This window comes from Mauremys reevesii, linkage group 6, assembly GCF_016161935.1.
Source record: "Mauremys reevesii isolate NIE-2019 linkage group 6, ASM1616193v1, whole genome shotgun sequence".
Classification (NCBI taxonomy): domain Eukaryota; kingdom Metazoa; phylum Chordata; order Testudines; family Geoemydidae; genus Mauremys; species Mauremys reevesii.
In genome coordinates, this window is record NC_052628.1 from 97,448,975 (window position 1) to 97,470,043 (window position 21,069).

The window sequence follows — 21,069 nt, forward strand, 5'->3', positions numbered from 1 at the left end:
GATTTTGCTTCTGTTAGTTTTAAAAACCTGTAGAGGTTGCACAGCAATTTAGTTGAGAATATAGGTGTTTAGGAATACTGCAAGACTAAATTCACCTAATTGCTGTGTTTAAATTACATGCAGATACTCTGAGAATACAATGCACCAGCTGATACATTCATAAAGGAGGAGAGCTGAAAGGAAGAGAGGAGATGAAAAAGATGAATTTGGATTAGATGAATCTATATTATATTTAAACACTACATTGTATATCACACATAATATACTTAACACAAAACTTAATTGCCTTGGTTAAGGCCTCTAACACCATGTACTGTCCATTTCTCCTGTCAAAAAAATCTTTACCACTAGCACAAGCATCACATATATCAGTGTACAATCAACCACTCCCTTAATTCTGACCCAGTAGGGACATCAGATTTCAACGATATGTGAGTCTGTGTGGTTTCCCAGAACTGTCCCAAAGGGACCGTAAAGGAGAGGCAGGGAAGGGAGAAAGAACCTGGGATGTTTGTGATTGGCAAGCAAAAGGAGTGTATCAGAAATCAGAAGACATCACCTTCTTCAGCTCAATAGGATACCCGGTAGCAGTGCGACTAACAGGAAGGTAAAGGGAATTGGACAGGGGAATGGAAGCAAGGAAGCGGGGAGTAATGATTTGTTAGAACTGAAACAGGAACTGGAACAAACCAAAGGAGGAAGAAAGGGAAAAGAACTGCTGGTAGAAGAAGTGGTGTTCTCCCTCTCTTAGGTTGCTCAGAACTATAATTATGACTTCCATTCTAAGGGCTTGATCCCAGAGCCACAAAGAGACCTTTGGGGACTTGGGGGAAAATCTGAAACTAAGCCCCCCTCCTTCCATTGTGAGGAGGCTCCGAGGGATGAGAGGGGCATGTTGGAGAACAAGCCCACCCTACACTCATCCCACAGCAGCACCTCCTGCTCTGTGGGGCTGGATCTGGCTCCCCACTCCAGGCATTGTGACCTGGCATGCGGAGACACCGCACCACTCAGGGTTTGATTTGGTTGCCCCTCCATCATGACAGAGGGGTGGCCAGGCCAAACCTGAGCAGCACTATAATCCCATCTGCTGGGTCACACCACCACTTGGTTTGGGAGCCCTCCCAAACTGCCCTTTTGCTACATTTAAGCAAAGGAGAAAATTTCCTTTGACTTCAATGGGAGCAGAATCAAGTCCCTATTTCCAGGCACTTTAAGTCTCCCTCTCAAACTTGCCTTCTGGCATGAAGAATTTCAGCCCATCCTCAGCTAGAATTGACTAAATACTATTCATTAAGGCCTAAATTCAGAAGAGCCCTTAAATATATGCTTAAGTCCTTCCTGATATAGCAAAACTCTTAAGCACATGCCTAGATCTTGTTGACTGCAAAAGTTGTCAAGGTGAACACCTGTTTTGGGTGCTTTGCAGAATGGGGAAGCACTTACACATGTGATTTTGCTGAAATGGGGTCAATGCTACTTTCCTTGAGCCAAATCATGTTGTTCTTACTCAGTCATTAAAAGCGTAAATTCCCAGCAACTCGAAGAGAAGTTTTGGCAGGACAAGAACTTCAGCATTTGTTTTAATTTTTCAGTTCCGACTTGCATTGGGGGCACAGTCCTGTAAGCTAGATTCACTGAAAGAAACATAGTTGTACCTATTTTAGTGATTACACATAATCAGTAAACTAGATACACCAAAGACTATAACAGGGCAGCCTGGCTCTTTAAGGGCTAGAGACAGCCCTTATGTGTCCAAATAGTCCTTCCCCCCACACATGGCATGAGGTGTAGGACTTAATTATTAGAATCAGCTGGGTATGGAGGCGCTGATTTCTCTTATAAAGAGAAGCAGGAAGCTGCAGAGGCATGAACACACACACACACACACAGTGGTTGTGCAGAGACGAGATTTTAAAAGCCATCAGCTCTCACTGAAACCAATGGAAGTTTTATCATCGACTCCAAGGGAAGCAGAGTTAGGCCAAAGTGATGGCACTAAATCTGAAAAGTTCTTTTTTGTTTTTGTTTTTTTAAACCAAGGAACAGAAATGTAGAAGCTGTGTTAATGCAATATTAGTGATGACATTCTACTTACTAGTGCTGGGTGGAAACTGTATTTTCAGTTTCACAGGAAATTTCACAATTTCAAAGAAAAAAAATGTTCAAAAGTGGAACAAAAAAACCAAACAAGAGATTTCCTGTGGAACAAAATTCTAAAACAAAATTTGGTCAATCAAAATTTGTGGTTCTGATTAAATCAAAATGTTCCAATTTCAGCTCTTTTAAAATTAAATTAAATGATATTACTGTAGCAGGACCAGTCACTTCCCAAGCATCCCCTCGTAGCCTGAAGTCACTCTGCAGCAGCCCTGCCTCAGTTCCCCACATTTTATGGCTCTCTCAATCAAATTACGACAACAAACTCTTCTTTGGGTCAGCAACACCCCTCATGGGGGATGGATTTGTTAAATAACAAAATCACTCCCCATATAGAGATCTTAAATAGCCATCAAGTCCATACTCACACTTTTTCCCACTGCGGGTCTCACAGGCCTTCCCTGACAAAAGCTCTGTCCCTGAAGACTCAGGATTCCCTTTGGAAACTACTCACTCCAAAGCTGATGATAATGCCCCTCATCCCAGTAGCTTTGGCCATTATCTCCCATTGTTAGCCAGCTTTTCAGACAAGCTTCCTACTAGTAAACTTCTGTTCTAGTCAGTATGTTTTACATATTCTTTTCTCTAGAGTGTAATTTATATATAGAAAAACAACTGCCCAACAGAAAGCTGTATTTTAGCAAAGGTTTCTGGCAGCTTTGTAAACCATGACAATGATTGAAATGTAGATGGTTTTTAACCTGTCCCCCAGAACCCAGAAAATACAAACCATATATAGTATGTAAGGAAAAAATATCGGTCTATCAAAGTGCATATAAAAATTACAGCTATTTTTCAACATTTGTACCATTTATTTCTCAATTTTCAAAGGATTGCATAAAGATTTAGCAAGACATTTCTTGGTACAGTCAATGATGCTGAACTCCTGAATAGCGCTGAAAAATCATCCCTTTAATATCTTCATGTATTTCCTTGATTTTCCTCATATTTCTCTGTTCTTTGGATAAAATAGTAGTTTAAAACACTGTTTCTGAATAAGAGTAATTACTAATGTTTTTAGAACTGTTTACAGTTCTGTGGCATCTTCTGCACCAATATTGTTACAGTTAATGATATCCCAGAATACATGCTCCCTTAACACAGCCCTTTTGCCTAGATACAGGAGCATAAACCCTTCTTGCTTTACAAATGCATATTATTGAGTGTTGCTACCCCATGATGTGGACATTCTGTGGACCTTTGAAACATCCATCTCTGTATAATTTGACAAAAATCAGCATTGCATGGTAGACCGATATCCAAAAGCAAATCCATTCTGATTGAAATCAGATTTGTACTATTCTGCAGAGGTTTCTTTTTGGCGGTGGTGGGGGGAGGGAACAGGTTTCCCTTGGGGTGACACCTGGTACTGAGGCACCACTGAGCCCCCTGACCCACCAGTCTGGGCTCCCTCTCACACTGCAAAGCCCTCCAGCCTGCACTTTCACCAGCATACATATAGTTACTTGCCAGCTCTCTAACCACTAGCTTCCCAGCCTGGGACCCCAGAGCAGTACCATCCTGCCCTGGTCAAATCTGGTCGGTATATGGGTTTACCCAGTCTGCCTCTCCCTCAGTGTGAAGAAAGCAATGCACACTTGTGGTAACCAAGCAAAGATATTCCCCCAAGCACTCCAGTCAAAGCTCACTGGTTTAGATTAAAACAAAATCAAGTTAACTTATAATTATTAACTACAAAAGATAGTTTAAGTGATAGCAAACAGATCAAAGCGGATTACCTAGGCAATAAACAAAAATGCAAACTAAGCTTAATATACTAAATAGATTGGATATGAATTAGCAGATTCTATGACACAAGCAGGCTGCAGATCTTTAAGGGGCAAGCGCCACTTGCTTTACAGCTTGGAATACCCAAGTGTTTTGTACACAAACCAGAAATCCCTTTAGCCTGGGTCCAGCACTTCCCCCAGTTCAGTCTTTGTTCCTTAGGTGTTTCCAGGAGTCTGTGTGGAGAGTGAAGAACCACAGATGACGTCACTCCCTGCCTTACATAGCTTTTGCATATGGCTGGAACTCTTTGTTCCAAAGCTTGGTTCCCAGACCCATCTGTGGAAAAATACTGACATCCCAAGATGGAGTCCAGCATCATGTGGCCTGGTCGCATGTCCCTGTAGAGTCATAGCAGCCGTTGTTTACAGGCTGCTTGGAGTGTTCTCAGGAAGACTCGCCAGGTGGGAGATACGCTTCTCGTAAGGTCTATTGTTTTCCCTAATGGCTCATTGCCCTGAATAGGCCCTTCCCAACCAGCTATCTAGACTGAAAGCATCTTGTCTAGTGGGTGTTACCCAGTGTAACTACATTTGAAGTACAGATACATAGTCAATATTCATAACTTCAGATCCAAAATGATACATGCATACGAATAGGATACTCATATTCAGCAAATCATAGCTTTTCCAATTACACCTCACACAACACGTCTTGCATAAAATGCATCATAATTGTGATATAACCATATCTCAACAATATCACTATGAAGAATATGGGGGGCAGTGTCTCAGGGGGATTTTTGGAGTTTGTTTTTATTTTTTATTTACATAGTAATTCTGTCAAAAAGTGTGTGAAACAATACAATTTACATTATAGCAAGTCTTTCAGATGTCAGCCAAAACACAGGAGACACAGCCTTTGACAATGACAGTATTTTTACATTTCAGTGAGAGATGTGCTGGTGTAGACATGGCCTACATTGGCAAAACTTTTGTCGCTCGGGGTGTGAAAAACCCCCAGACCCCTGAGTGACATAAGTTTTGCTGTCATAAGCACTCGTGTGCACAGTGCTATGTTGGCAGGAGATGCTCTCCTGCCAACATAGCTACTGCTGCTTGTTGGGGGTGGTTTAATTATGCCAATGGGAGAGCTCTCTCTCATCGGTGTAGAGTGGGTACATGGGAGACCTTACAACAGAGCAGCTGCAGCAGTACAGCTGTGCCCCTGCAAGGTCTGTAGTGTAAATATAAATGTCTCTGCAATAGACATTCTAAGGTCTCTGTATTTGTAGAAGGTGTTTCCATTAATCCCATGAGTGGGGTGGGGACCTCAAATTTTACTAATTTGGGAGGGGCATTCCAAGGCATAAGAAAATGGCAGGTCTGTTACACCATGACTCGTTCTCTCAATCAGATAGAAGCCCAATGGTTGCTCCTCTGAGATCAGATGCCATGAGGTGTTATGCTGGCAATGCCAACATTACTAAGGGGGATAGCCAGGGAGGAACTATCACCACAGCTTTCTCCCCTGAAGAAGTGGCCAACATTTGAACCTAAATGAATGTGTTTTGAAGTAACAATAGCTCAAGCTCCTCACAGAAAGAGGTTTCACACAGGTGCAGAGTGATGGGCCACTGCTATACCTCTGACATTTCATTTATTTTTGTCACAGAACATTCAAAGTGTCCCAAATTGTTTTTCTGCAGGAGGCATAAAGTGCAGAAAGAGAATAAATTATGCACACTTACTTGATTAAAAAAAGATATTAGTGCCATAATATACAAACAAAACTAAATAGCTTGTTTTCTCCAGGTTTACTGTCATGGAAAAATTCTATAGAACTTAAGAGAAAAAAAAATCAATCAATATATATATTTTTTCCCCTCTCTCTGTCTCTCAAAGAAAGAAAGAAAGAAAGAAAGATTGATCTATGGCATTTAATAGAGAACTATATCTCTGATAGGTTTCTATGCAATGGACTTAAAAACCCATAAAATCCTGTTCTATTACATATTAAATTCTATAGGAATTTAGAGTATTTTCCTACTAGTTTTATCCCTATCCATTTTAAAGGATTTTTTTCACAAGGGCATTTCAAAATGGTAAAATCCCATTTTATAGGTTTTTTTTCATAATGTGGCAGGTAACAGTCCAATTCTGCTTTGATATGCATTTTCCACATGCAGACTTGGGCTTAACCCTTAAATCTCAGTATTTCTGGTGTAAAGTGAAGTTCACACACCACTAATAAAAATGGTGTTAGTACTGCTTGAGACAGCTATCTCTACTGAATGATGATTAATTTAGTCTCACAGACACACTTCAAGTTCATTCTGGTGATATTCTTGGTTCCAGCTATTTTTTTATGCTTAAATTGATGAATACTTCAAGAATCAGTAATATATCTGAAACAAGCATGAATTTTTAAGTGTGCCTAGTTCTTTCACACTAATACAATATGATGGTCATGACTGCACCATGGAAATAATGCATCTGACTTGATTGGACCCTGGAATTCTCTTCCAGAAAAAAAAAAGTATTTTACATGAATGATCCAAAGTGCTTCTTCCAATTTTGGAGTGTTTGCTGTAGAATATGGTTGAACATTGTAAAAAAAAAAAAAAAAAAAAAAAAAAGGGGGGGGGGGGCGGAGTCACTAGTGTGACCATAAAACAGAGTAAGACCTCAACAGTAGCTAGAGTAGATCCTAGTGTTCACCGGGGCTGTCTGCCCTCACACATTCTTCTCACTGCCTCATAACTGAGTGATAGCTTGGTAACTGGCAACTGTCTAACAGTGAAGAGATTTTACTTCCTTAGTTCTAATTCCCTGTTAGAATATCAAAATGTATATCAATTTCAAGAGAGCTGGGCACTTGCAGCTCCCACCGAGTGTGATTTGCTGGTGGCTAGTAACTCTGAAAATCAGGTCATTACTGTCAAGGTGCATTGCACATATGTGTTTTATGATCATACATTTAACAATATCACAACAAAGCTGTGACTTGTCATTACAATAAAGATCAATTTTACTCTTTAGCACATTTCAAAAGAAGTGAATTATATTAACTGACACACAAAACCTCTGATTACTTTTAATTTGTACATTCATAATGCTGTGGATTACTAACAGTTATCAATCATTTCCCCCCTAATAGTTTGACACTAAATACTAGAAATCACAGTTAGTTATAATGAAACCACTGCTTTGAGACTGCATGAAAATATAAATGCATTTCCCTCTTAAATATCTCATATACCACACTCATCCTCCCAGGTCACCCACTATCTCATTCAAAATATGATCTGGGGTGGCTTTTGAGTATCTAATGAGAACACAGAAAGAGATAAGAACCAAATGGTGGCCAGGCTTGTTCCCTGAACAATTCCTCAAAGTTGTCTGTACTGTTGCCTCCTATCAATCTGTTACTACCTGTGCTTGACTGACAGCCCATTTCCACTATCCATGCAAACATATGGCCACACAATTCTAGGAGGACCCTTAAAGCCACAGATGCCTTTTGACTTCATTTCAGAGAACACAGTTGATTATGCTTATATAATAAAATAAATAGTATAATTGAGGGGGGAAAGAAACATCGGTACAATGAATGAGCTAATTTTAAAGGAGTGATCTCTGGGGGACCTTTAGTGTAGGTTGATCTGCCAACAAATTCTAGAATAAGGATAAAGGATTCATAAGGCTACAATTTATCACCTGGTTACCAAAGGAAATATTGCACAGCTAAATCCAGCAGCTTTGGGCAGCTGTAACAAAAGCACATGGAAATCCAAACACCTGGGATAGCAACAACGAAAGGGACATATAAGGCACAGCATTCTTAGAGATGAATTTGTTAAAATTCCTTTCCTATTTTTCTCCCGCTGGTGACCTTGCTCCTTTTGCAAGATCACAGTTGTTGTCACCTCTTGTAACATGTGAAGACTGCTCAAAAGCGGAAATCAAGAAAGAAAACATGGTGTGACCCTGAAGTGCAGATTCAGAGCTTGTACTTCAGATAAAGCAGCTGGTTTGCTCCTTCTGCTTCAGGAACAGGTCTGGGACATTTACCCTTTAATAGCCTTTTTTCATTTCATAGAATTAAGGACATAGATGAACATATTCCCTTGAGGGCAGGGGGAGACCCAGCCCAAACTTAATGAGAAACAGGAATCACTTCATCAGGAAGAATTATTTTTAATTAAATTTTAAAAAAAATCAACTCCTTTGCTTCATGCAAACAATAGTTTGTTAGTTAGCCCACTACTGAGAATGCATCATTGCTAACAACTTGAGTGAAGGAACAGGCTACAGCTTTAAACCAATAGTGGTTAGAATATTTATTGGGTTAATCAGGTCAAAGCAGCCTGCCACCTAGAACTTCATTAAATGTCATCATTGCATTAAAAACAAATGCTGGCTGGACTAGATGGGGGAGGGTAGATGACTCCAGCCCAGGAAGAAGCAGCAACCTACTTTGTGTGTTGACTTTCTGTTTGCGAGATATATAGTCAGCATTCCTAATGAATTTGCTCGAAGCAGCTAGAATATTATGATTTATAGCACCTTCCCACTCTCTATCATAGCATTTTATTAGATGGATGGGAAGCCAGTAGTAATGAGGTTAGGAATGAGAAAACATCCATCAAGCTTGGCTACATCTTCTCAGGAAAGACAACACACTAACTCGCATGTCACAGACAGTGATCTAGGTCACGATGATATAAAATGTGTGATTAAAACCAAGCATTTGACACTAGATAATAGGCATCTAGTTAAAAAATAGCTGTGGTGTTCCTGACTTTTAATTAAACCCAACTCGTAAATATGTGCTGTGGTAAATATACTGCAGAATGGGACTTGTTTATATTCCACCACATAACAATTACCTCCAGAATGGACCCTTTATTTCACTACATGGTGTTATTAGGCAGGAGATGGTCTAAAATACAAATGTTAAGCCAGGGATGTTAGGCAGGTACACAATGATATCATCCACTTCATCCTTGCTCTCCTTCCCACACTTGCCACTGCAGTTATCAATCTAAAATAAAGCACCCTTAATCATTTGTAGCAATCTTTTACTCTGCCTCTGATTGCATCAGTAATAACTGCAAGAGAGGGGACCTCTTAAATACATAATGATAGTGCTCAGTAAATCTATTCCTTCAAAAGATTTATTATTTTACTTGTGGCTCATTTAAGAGGGATTTTTTAATCTTACATACGATAATGTAAAACTGACAAAAGTTGTATAAACAAATTGTGTTAATTAATTAGGCTTGTTTATTTAGGCTCCGATTCAGCAGGTACTTAAGCATGTGCCTAAGTATGTATATGGTTAGTCCCACTGAGGTCAGTTAATAATCTCAGTCTATTTTTAGTTCAACAGTCAGTCAACAAATCAGGCACTCAGTTCCTCATTACATCAAGACAGGGCCGGCTCCAGGCACCAGCTTAGCAAGCAGGTGCTTGGGGCGGCCACAAGGAGCAAATGACCTCTCGCTGAATTGCCACAAATCGCTATTGTGGCTTTTTTTTTTTTTGGGCTGCTTGGGGCGGCAAAACCCCTGGAGCTGGCCCTGCATCAAGAGGTAGCATCCTCAGATTCAAACAAAAAGGTTTTGGGTTCAACTTCCACATGGGTGAAATCCTGGCTCAGCTGAAATAAGTGGGAGTTTGGCTACTGATTTCAGTGGACCCAGGATTTCACTGCAGGGCTTTGGCTCAAGCTAATAGTATAGTACATGCTAAAGGAAGGGCAATATACTTTCTTAAAGTCTCATCCTTTGAGTCAGCTGTTAAACCAGGGACCCCTTCTGGGATGTCAGCCATCCAGATGAAAGTTAAAGATACTAGGCCCCACTTTGAAAAGAGTAGGAGATAAGCATTTACACCTAAACTGGCAAAATGCAAAGACTGACACTTTCCTTTCTGTTGACACCTGCACCTAGCCTCCACTGGGGGTGAGTGGGAGGTGGGAAGAGACTTTGCCACTGGGAAAAAACAGTTGTTCTTGAAATTACTTTTTTAAATGAGGAAAATATGTCTTCTCATTTACAAAGTCAAACAATGGTGGTGAGGAAGCCGAGTACTATCTTTTTACAGGCTACTTAGACAACGCACACCCCTCTAAGCAATACAGCATTCCACACTGATTACCCAAAACAATGCTGCATTTTGTACCATCACTGTACTCTAGTACTTTTTATAATCTCTATTTTGCCTCTGTTTTATTCATCATACCTTTCACAGCTGTGATACTGCACTGTACCGATGGCATCATTAAATTCCTGATGTTCTGAAGGCACTCTTGTGGCCCTGGGAAATCCTCTAAAAGCCCAAGTCTCAGGCCAAAAGCCTGTGATTAGGCAGACAAAATAGTACCACTATTTTGGCCAACCTTCTCTATCAATTACGTTGGTTGTCTGAGGCTGAATGAGACTTACTGCTGAGTATGTAGTAGCTGCTGAGTTTTTCTACAGGGTCATCTCATTATCAAGATCTAATGCATTGTTTGTGGAAACTCTGAGTATGAAATGCCTTCCATAAAAGACCACTTCCATTCCAGAGTATATCAAATGAGTTAATATTGAACTGTGCAAGAGTCTAGAATTCTAAGTTATACTTCTAACAGCAACAATAGTTCTGCCTCTTGTGTACGTTTATTATGTAGAATTAATGTAATATTCGAGCTGCAATGCTAAGTTCTAGGGGGGCCTGGAGTGTGTGCACACGAAAGCATCTCCTTTTGTATGCACGTATCACAACTGCATATGCATATCAAATGATTGGCACATGCAAGTGAATATTTTGGTGCCTCAGCTACCATTTGTGTGCACAAAATTGTGAGCTTAGTTCTGTCCACAGAGCAGTCCTCTTTTTAAAAAAAATAAATTGGATTCTTAAAGCTTTTATATGTGCAGCATCCTAGCTAGGTTATAATCCACCATTAACAGTTTGCTACATTGAATTTCCTATTCTTTTTATCCTTCAAGCGCAGCACAGGTGCCCTCCAAAAGGAGTAGGTCTTTAAACACATTATACAGGCTCAAGTCATCACAACTATTGCTTATGCAGTTCAGTCCCAGTTCAGTCTGCTGGGATATTCTCTTCTTTAAACATCATTGAATGCTTGCACCTCCATCAGCTGGGCTACCCTTCTTTCTGTTTCATTTCTAGTTTGACTCCTGAGCTCAGGCAATTCACTCTGTAGATAGGGTCCCTGCACTTGTCTCAGATCATCATTGTGAAGGGACTGTGGTGTCAGTGAAGGGACTGGTGGGAACACATTGGGGGTGGGCTACATGGGTGCCACTTGGATTCCAATTAGTAATGTGTCTCACTTCTGCTCTCAGCTGTCTTGCTTCTGCTCTCAGCTGTTACAACATGTAAGGAGACACCCTCCCTGCCCCAGAGTTCTTACAGTTTAAGATAAGAATTATAGAGAGTAGGGGTGAGGGATACAATCCTATATAAATAATGTGATTGTGAAATACCATCAAAGAGAGACTTTAGGTGCTGTCAGGTGCCAGTTGTGAGGCCCCCCCACTATAATTATTTTATCATACATATTTTAAATTACAGCAATAACTGTAACTGACAACCAATCCACCGAACAAGCTATAGCAATGCCTGACTATTATGCTCTCCATTGCTTAGACGTGAGCCACAAACAGCCACTAGTCTGATTGATATGTCATAGTGGGTGAATACTCTGACCTAGTCTCATCAGTCATTTCCATTGTAAACCAAGCTATGTTTGTCATGTCAGACTCACAGGGGCCATCAATGTCTCTACCAAGAACTGTGCGAAAAATAGTCACATTTCTTGTGAGACAAGAAGAAATTCTTGGTGGGGAAAATCATGTGGAAATCATTTTATTTTTACTCATCCTCAGAAGCAAGCAAGCATTTGGTTTGTTTCTTTTTGCAGGCAGAAAAAAAGTCATTTTACTGGAATAAGGGTGACATTGCTTGGTAAACATGGCAATAGTTCCCTGGAGAAAATTCACAGAGTTTCACAGTTTGCCCCAGAAGACTTGGAATTCTGTGATTTGTGCTATAAAATTTGTACTATATTCTTTGCCAGAAACAGTAACTTTTCTTCTTAGAGCTATAAAGAACATTTCCTAGTGGTCTGCAGAGAGCTGGATGATCACATGATACTGGGTCCTCTTCCTTGTCTCACCTGTGAAATCATATTGAAAGACAGCTATAAAAAACACATGAAGTACTTTCCTAGTGTGATTTTTCCACATATTCAAATGCTGGAGTTGCCACAGGGATGTTATTCTGTAGTCAGGAGTAGAGGATGTGGTCTGCTCAATCATTAAGTGGGACTGGCCTGGTGCTAAAGGGGGCGGGGAGAGAGTAAAGGGAATATTTGCTCCCCAAATGATCCTCAAGGGGCGCAAAATTGTCAAAAAGGCCAAAATGTGTACAAAGTTATCCGATATTAAGCAATGGAACAGCAGCATCCTTTCTAAAAATTATGTTTCAGCAAATTCCTGACATGGTGGCCAAATTTTATTTTTTAAAAAACAGTTAATATCCAAAGTTTTCCAGAAGTCTAACTCACCTCTGGACTCCTGGAAGGTAGTGGTGGTCATATTTTTTTTTAAATAGTGACATACAGGGACCCCAAAATACCCGCTTGCCCTCTCCCATAGTGGGACCCTATAACCATCACTACTGAGGTGATCCACAAGAAAATCTCAATTAAAATGTGGTCCAATATATGAAAATGTGAGAATCCTTGAATATGAACAAACAAAAATGGATAGTGTCTCAGAATGTTATGCTCCTTGCCACACATGTTGTAGGAGCAACAGCAGTAGCTGTTGCTGTTTTTTTTCTAGGGGTACGTCTTCACTACCCGCCGTATCGGCGGGTAGCAATCATTTTCTCTGGGATCGATATATCGCATCTCATCTAGACGTGATATATCGATCCCCGAACGTGCTCCTGTCGACTCCGGAACTCCACCAACCCGAACGGCGGTAGTGGAGTCGACATGGGGAGCCGCGGACATCGATCCCGCGCCGTGAGGATGGTAGGTAATTCGATATAAGATACTTCGACTTCAGCTATGTTATTCATGTAGCTGAAGTTGCGTATCTTATATCGATTTTCCCCCGTAGTGTAGACCAGCCCTAGGAAGTTTAGTTTTAGAGAAGGTATGGGTTACTGGATGCAGGATCTCTCCCTAATGGGAAATGGAGTCCCTATATGGTAGGATCATTCTAGTCCTACAAGTTTACCAATGTTTTGGGGTCACAGTCTGCTCTTCTTGACTTCAGTTATGGAGTAATTCCACTGAACACAATAGTTACTCCAAATGTATACGGTTATAACATGGCAGAATTTAGTTCTCTGCCTTGAAGTGCTAAACCTTGGCTCTTGCTTATTTGAAAAGACAACTTTGATCAATTGGTTTGTATGGGTATGCTTTTTATCCCCTTCCCTTTACTTTGGCTTGGAGGGTCTTCATTGTGTAGTCACCACTTAACATGTTATTAAGATAAGTAAACCAGTACATTCAATAGCATTATAGTTGTAAATTCTACCTGAAAGTATTGTATTAGGTGCATTCAATAGGAGATGGAGTTTTCTACCTGCAGTATTCATTGGTTCATCAGCCATCCATAACCTCCTTATCTTTTTTAAATGACTTTTTTGGTGAAATTAGGATTTATTTTTGTGTTCAAATAAGCTCCCTTTTACCAGTATGCTGTTTATTACTAAAAAGAAATTTATTTTTGCTATAAAAAAATTGGAACAAGAACCAATTTCATCTTTGTTATCTCATTCAAAAATTCTTTTCCGGTATTCCTCTGACACTCATATGACTGCTCTTCCATTCCATGCTAAACCCACTCGGAATATAGTTTCTGATATGCAGTGCACTCTAAAGGCACATTTCACGTCAAATGAACTTTACCCCTTACTGCCAGTTGGGTGCCCATGGTTTTTCCACCCACAAGGATGAAATTGAACAAATTTTCATTTTACAGAGACAGCAAAATCATGGAGCAGATCCTCAAGGAATCCATTTTGAAGCACTTGGAGGAGAGGAAGGTGATCAGGAACAGTCAACATGGATTCACCAAGGGCAAGTCATGCCTGACCAACCTGATTGCCTTCTATGATGAGATAACAAGCTCTGTGGATATGGGGAAAGCAGTGGATGTGATATATATCTTGACTTTAGCAAAGCTTTTGATACGGTCTCCCACAGTATTCTTGCCAGCAAGTTAAAAAAGTATGGATTGGATGAATGGACTATAAGGTAGATAGAAAGCTGGCTAGATTGTTGTGCTCAATGGGTAGAGATCAACGGCTCGATGTCTAGTTGGCAGCCGGTATCAAGCGGAGTGCCCCAAGGGTTGGTCCTGGGGCCAGTTTTGTTCAACATCTTTATTAATGATCTGTATGATGGGATTAATTGCACCCTCAGCAAGATCACAGATGACACTAGGCTTGGGAGAGAGGTAGATATGCTGGAGGGTAGGGATAGGGTCCAGAATGATCTAGACAAATTGGAGGATTGGGCCAAAAGAAATCTGATGAAGTTCAACAAGAACAAGTACAGAGTCCTGCACTTAGGAAGGAAGAATCCCATGCACCGCTACAGGCTGCGGACCGACTGGCTAAGCAGCAGTTCTACAGAAAAGGACCTGGGGATTACAGGGGATGAGAAACTGGATTTGAGTCAGCAGTGCGCCCTCATTGACAAGAAGGCCAACAGCATATTGGGCTGTATTAGTAGAAGCATTGCCAACAGATCGAGGGAAGTGATTATTTCCCTCCATTCGGCACTGGTGAAGCCACACCTGGAGTATTGCGTCCAGTTTTGGTCCCCCCACTACAGAAGGGATGTGGACAAATTGGAGAGAGGCCAGTGGAAGGCAACAAAAATTATTAGGGGGCTGGGGCACATGATTTACCAGGAGAGGCTGAGAGCACTGGGGTTATTTAGTCTGCAGAAGAGAAGAGTAAGGGGGGATTTGATAGCAGCTTTCAACTACTTGAAGGGGGGTTCCAAAGAGGATGGAACTAGGCTGTTCTCAGTAGTGGCAGAAAGATGACAGAACAAGAAGCAATGGTCTCAAGTTGCAGTGGGGGAGGTGTAGGTTGGATATTAGGAAACACTATTTCACTAGGAGAGTAGTGAAGCACTGGAATGGGTTACCTAGGGAGGTGGTGGAATCTCCTTCCTTAGAGGTTTTTAAGGCCAGGCTTGACAAAGCCATGGCCTGGATGATTTTGTTGGGGTTGGTCCTGCTTTGAGCAGGAGATTGGACTAGATGAGCTCCTGAGGTCTCTTCCAACCCTAATATTCTATGGCTTGCATTCACTTTTGTAAAAGTGACTCTGGACAGTGCCAAAAAGCCACAAAGACCGTAACATTCAAAGGAGGGTCTCTGGAGCCAAGAAAGTAAAATATTAATGCTGTACAGAGAACAGAAAGTTTGTTTGGTGAAGGAATTTGATATTTCAAAATTTGGCTTTGTTTTGAATTAGAACCCTGAAATTTTCAAAATTCTTCATGAAGGAAAATTCTGATTTTTTAATCTTTTTTCCCCCAGATTAATCAGAACTCATTTCAACAAAACTGAAATGTGTTTTTGATTTTTACTTTAACTTTTATATTACAATATTTAATTAAAAAATAGAAATATAAAGGTGTTTCAAAACAAAAACAAAAACAAAAACAAAAACAACCAAAACATTTTGTTCTGACTATGTCAAAACAGGGTATTTTGATGTTTCTGTTTTTTCTCCAAAATGAAATTGACTCAATTTTGTGAATTATTTCAATTTTTATAGAACTACATTTTCCAATAGAAAATGGTTGTCAAAATTTTTCCGAGCAGCTTTATAGAACATGAATAAAGCAGTGAATGTTTCTCCACAGACACTTGTGATTGATATTGACTCAACCCATTAGTGATAAGTAGGTGACGTACAGGTAAAGTACTCCCTACTCCCGAACAATATGTATCAGAAAATCCCTCTTGTAGCAGGGAGGTTACCCTGCTCCAGCCCTGAAGGGGTTAAAGGTAGGCTGATTGTGGAAACAGCCAAGGCTGGGGCCTTGCCCCAATCAGGCCACAGCTGGCCCTATAAAAGGGCTGTGAGGCAGCAGTTCTGGCAGTCTCTCTCTAGCACTGGAGAGAGAAAGACTTGGCTGCCTGGGAGCTGAGCAAGGTACCTGTGGTAGGGCAGGGCTGGGGAAAGGCAAAGGAGCAGGGGAGCTCCAGCCTGGCAATTCCCCAGGCTGCAGGCCTGGCTAAAGGCCCAAAGCAGCTACTGGGGTTGCAGAGGTGCAGCCCATGGTTAGGAAGAACAGCAGGTCCAAATGCCCCTTGCCAATGATGAGTGGTTTATAGACTGCGGTCTTCCCTAGTGGGCGGGGGCTAGATGATGACTGGCAGTAGCCACTGAGGCAAGGTGGGGATAGAGGGTTGGGGGTTCCCTGGTGAGGGGAGACAGACTGCAGAGGGCAGAACCCCAAGGTAAGGGGCACTGGGGTCTGGGAAGGACACGGGGGGCCTGAGGCAAGCGGGACAATCGGCCAGCAGAGGGTGCTCTGGAGCTGGAGAGCTAAGTCCCAGGATGACCAGCAGGAGGTGCCGCGTGGGTGAGTCCTTGCCTCGCTACACCTCTCTTCAAAGATAACCAGATTTTGCTGAACTGGTTTAACCCATTTCTAGTGCTCCATTAACTTAATACACAAAGGATCCATTCTAATATCACATTTGTTTAAATGACTTCATTTTATGTTTTTTTTTTTTTTTAAAGAAAAAATATTTCAGACAAATTATTGAATTCTTCTTGGATGGAAATGCTTGGTGTTGGAATCCAAGTTCCATTTGTGATGTTTAGACTGGGAAATGTATCTTTAAAAAGGTATTAATTTCCTATTCACTTTGTATTGATAACAGGACTACTCTCACCCAATAAAAGGCAGAATCTTCACATACAAATAGGGTGAGCTACAGTGTAACAAAGATTTGACTTTGCAATGGAATAAAAATAGTTTCTTGTGTGAAACAACCACATTACAAGCAGGCTGAGGGACACTTACTTTCAGCCATCATAACCTTTGCAGAAAGAGATTTATTACACTGGGTTTTATTACACACCCATTTTTTGGAAGAATAAATTACAAGCTTCTATTACTGTATTAATATTGTGGGCAACCACTGTTGCGGTTTCCCTCAGCAATGTCTTTCATTCAGTCCCACCTAATGCTCAGTTGGCAATGTTGACAAGGAGATTCTAATGTCTCAGCTAAAGGTCAATGCCACCTACCAAGAATCCAGCATTTACCTAGTAATGGATTGTATAGTCAGCACTGGGTATGAGCCCAGCTCTTGTTGAGGGGATTGAATATACAGTCTTCTGAATGAAAGCAGGTGCTATCAAAAGAGCCATATTGATATTCAGCATACATCCTAAAACAGCTATGAAGCATATCCATGACCCCGTCTTACCAAGTTGGCCTGTTTACCAGTGGCTTTCAGGTGCTGTTAATGTTCCATCATTAAACTAGTATAATTTATATACTGAGAGACCCAAGGTAGGTGAGGTAATACCTTTTATTGAACCGATTTCTGTTAGTGGAAAGAACAAGCTTTCAAGCTTCACAGAGCTCTTCTTCTGGTCTGGGGAAGGTAACCAGAGTGTCTAAGCTAACAAGCTGAGATACATTGTTAAGAATAAGGGGTTCACACTTAAAATGATATGGGCAAGTAAGGGTTAGCAAGCAGTAGGGTGTGTTACACTGGTTTTATGGCTCATTACAACAATTTGTATCTATTTAGTCCATGTATTTTAGTGTTTAGAAAATTTTATTAATTTAAGTTCAAGTTTGTCTTCTGAAGGTTTGGTGCAGGTTTCCTTTGAGAATGAGGACTCAAGGGTCAGATGTGGAATGATCTCTTTTTTGAAGCATTTGTCCAGGGGTGATTTGTTTTTTGTCTTAAATTTTCTGAGAGTCCTTTCAGGAACATAGTGATTACCTGTTTTCACCCACATAGTTGTTGTTGGGGTATTTGATGCACTGGATGTGGCACACCACATGTTGCGACAGGCATGCGTAGGACCCTGGACACTGAAAGGTGTGTTGTAAGGGTTATTGATCATTGTAACAGTGGAGATATAGCTACAGGTTGTCTGTCTGCTGTTCTGGCAGAGGCCGGTGCCACTTTGAATTGGTGTGTCCTGGTTTGTGGGGAGCTTTATCTCTCTCTCATCCTGGGACAAACATGACTACAACAACATTGCAAATAATTTATATACTGACACACTATTATTAATACTGTATGGTGCACATTGTGCTCAGTAAGTGTACAACTTTTCCCCTTCTATTTTCTACAGCTGGCAAGAATTTGTAACAGTGATCAAACAATCCAGCAGTTTGGAAATCTTAGCTGTTTACAATATCCAATCAAAGCTAGTATTAGTTTTAGGTCATTCTATAAGTAATGGGCAATTCCAATTCTCTGCTGGGTTCATTGCTCTTAAATGTTTAGAAAAAAAATAAGTTAATATCATATTTAGAGAGTCTCCTGACACTCAAACAACCACTGTTCAAGATTTGGTGGCGAGTTTCTCTTTTTAAATGCCAAGAGATGGACTGAAAAAATAGCCCAAAGTTTGGATTCTGTCCAGAAACCACAAGATAATTTAAGGCTTGGAACATGACCCCAGTTGTTGGACAATTTGGCTTTTGTGAAGGAACATGACATTAGATGTTATCTTGTTTTCTTCATTTGTGACAGAGATAGTCAATGAATCCCGCTCTTGGTAAATAAAACTCGAAGTCCTGGATGTTGTAAAAATGGCCACTTATTGACAGAAAAACAAACAGAAATATTATAACCACCAATAACAGTCCATTTGCTGAAGTTCATCTAACACAAGGTCTCTAAACATACCACTCAATTCCAGAGAAGAAACCTTTCCTGCAAAGTTTGAGGTGAGGCCAGCTGATTCTCTCCTCTTCCCAAACAGTACCTCCAACTACCCTCACGAGATACTTCCCCCTCTCAGCAGCATGCACGCCCAGAGACGACGCCTTAGGATAAATTCCCCTCGTACCCAGCATTCAAAAATAAATAAATTAAAAACCCACAAAGGTCCTGCCCAAATTCTTCCTATGCAGGGAGAAAAGGAAGGGGGAACTCTCACGTACCCAAGGGGCCTCCATTTTCCCCTATGCCCTTTCTACTTTCAAAGGAACTGAATGAAAGTAGCATTGCCTCCATATTCTAGTGGCTGTAAAGGGACAATTCAATCCCAGTCAGAGATGAGGTCAGCCTGAGGGCTGCTCCCAGTGGAACCCTCATGACTGGGGCCCTATTGGCCTTGTAGCAGCCAGAAACTAGTTAGAAACTGTTCTGCCTCCTCTCCCCGCCCCTGCCAACTACATGACCAGGGCTCCTGTGAGGGAGTCAAAATCTGCATCTATTGGAGAAGTCTTCAATGTCAGGGATATTCCTCAAGGGAACTATGAGGCCTTCACAGCTACCTTACACTAGTGTAGCTGGCATGAAGTGGTTGCAAGGCACTAAAGAATTCAGCCCAGAGGCAGCAGAGTCCCATGACTCTGCTTTAACCAAGCCTCCTAAGAATTTATCCAGTGTTGCCAACTCTTGAGATTTAATGGAGTAACATGATTTTAGCCCCTGCTGGAGCTGGTCTGGCAATGAAGATACAAGAAGTTCCAGACATCATATGATTTTCATCACTGACCAGGGGAACCCCCGCCCCTTTAAACTGCCTGACTTCCCTGCTTTAGCTGCTCTTTCCCAGGAGGCAGGAATCACAGCTGCTGCAGGGGGCAGACACAGCTTTCCCCGCACCCTGAACCTCAGGAGTAGAGAGGACTTTTTGGTACGAGAGGGGCAAGAAAGAGCAGCCAATAGTATTTTCAGAAGAAAGGAGGGGAGAAGATCTCCTCCCGGCCTTTCAAGTATGATGAGCATCTCACCTTATCCCACTCACCCTGCACATATTGCGATACATGATGCAATATGCGTCGCAGCTGAAAAAACCCCCAGCTATTTAAAAGAAGAGGAATCTCTTGCCAACTTCAGGCAAAGTTTTGGATTCAGATCTTATCCAAGAGAATGATTTTACTGTTACCTATCTCTGACTCATGTAGTCTTCATTAATATCCTCTCACGCTTGAAGCATTAGGCAATAATCTATTATTTTTCCAGATATTCATAATGGGCAGGATTGGGTTTCTTAAGCACTAGTCCACGTTGGGGCCACACAAAGGTGTGCCACTTAGAAGGAACACATTGAGGTATTGTGGCACCTTAGAGACTAACAAATTTATTTGATTATATGATTACACCTCCCCCACTGCAACTTGAGACCATTGCTTCTTGTTCTGTCATCTTTCTGCCACTACTGAGAACAGCCTAGTTCCATCCTCTTTGGAAGAAAGGAGGGGAGAAGCTTATGCTCAAATAAATTTGTTAGTCTCTAAGGTGCCAAAGTACTCCTCGTTCGTTTTGCTGACACAGACTAACACAGCTACCACTCTGACAAAGTATAATGTACAGCAAGAGATTCCTGGTTCACAGGAGTATTACTGCTGGTATGCTCCTGAAGAGCATTCTGGGTACTTTCCTCTTTGTGGCCTTTTATCTCCAATGACTGGGGTGAAGGAGGCAGTGGGAATGGCTAGTGTAGAGCCCAAGGACTGTGACTGCGCTCAGTGCCTGTGCATGATGAACAAAAAGGAGAGGAAGCAGGAGCTCACAGATACTCAGAGTAAAACAAGTGAATTGAAAACAAAAAAAAGTTTTTCTATTAACTGATGTGAAGCAAAACAGCCAAGCTCTAGGTTATTCCACATCTAAATAAGAATGGACTGCAGTAAAATGATTGTCTTCTTCTCACTCTGAAATTTAAACTATGCCTTCACTGGAAAAAAACAAAGTGAATTTTACATTGCGATACAGTTATCTTAACATAAAATCCTAATGCGCAGGTAGTTTTGACCTTCATGTAGCTATTCAAGGTCAAGGTAGACTGCATACTGACCCACAAGCCTTAAGGAGTCCCAAAGGTAAGCGTTCTCTTACTGCACATGTCACAATAAGTAAACAGCACTAGGAATACTGTTTCCATTTTAATCTTTCAGCAAGGAGCA

General features: G+C 41.1%; 1 long non-coding RNA gene across 2 annotated transcripts in view; it reads right to left on the bottom strand.

The window, feature by feature from the left end:
- Positions 1–21,069, bottom strand: part of LOC120408126 — a 60,385-nt gene that overhangs the window by 15,160 nt on the left and 24,156 nt on the right. Inside the window, exon 3 of one of the 2 annotated variants that reach the window (XR_005600431.1) lies at positions 11,814–12,081. The exons of the other annotated variant lie outside the window; for it this stretch is intronic. This is a non-coding gene — a long non-coding RNA (uncharacterized LOC120408126). Of the gene's footprint in view, positions 1–11,813; positions 12,082–21,069 lie in introns of those variants that run through there. 2 annotated transcript variants of the gene reach the window in all.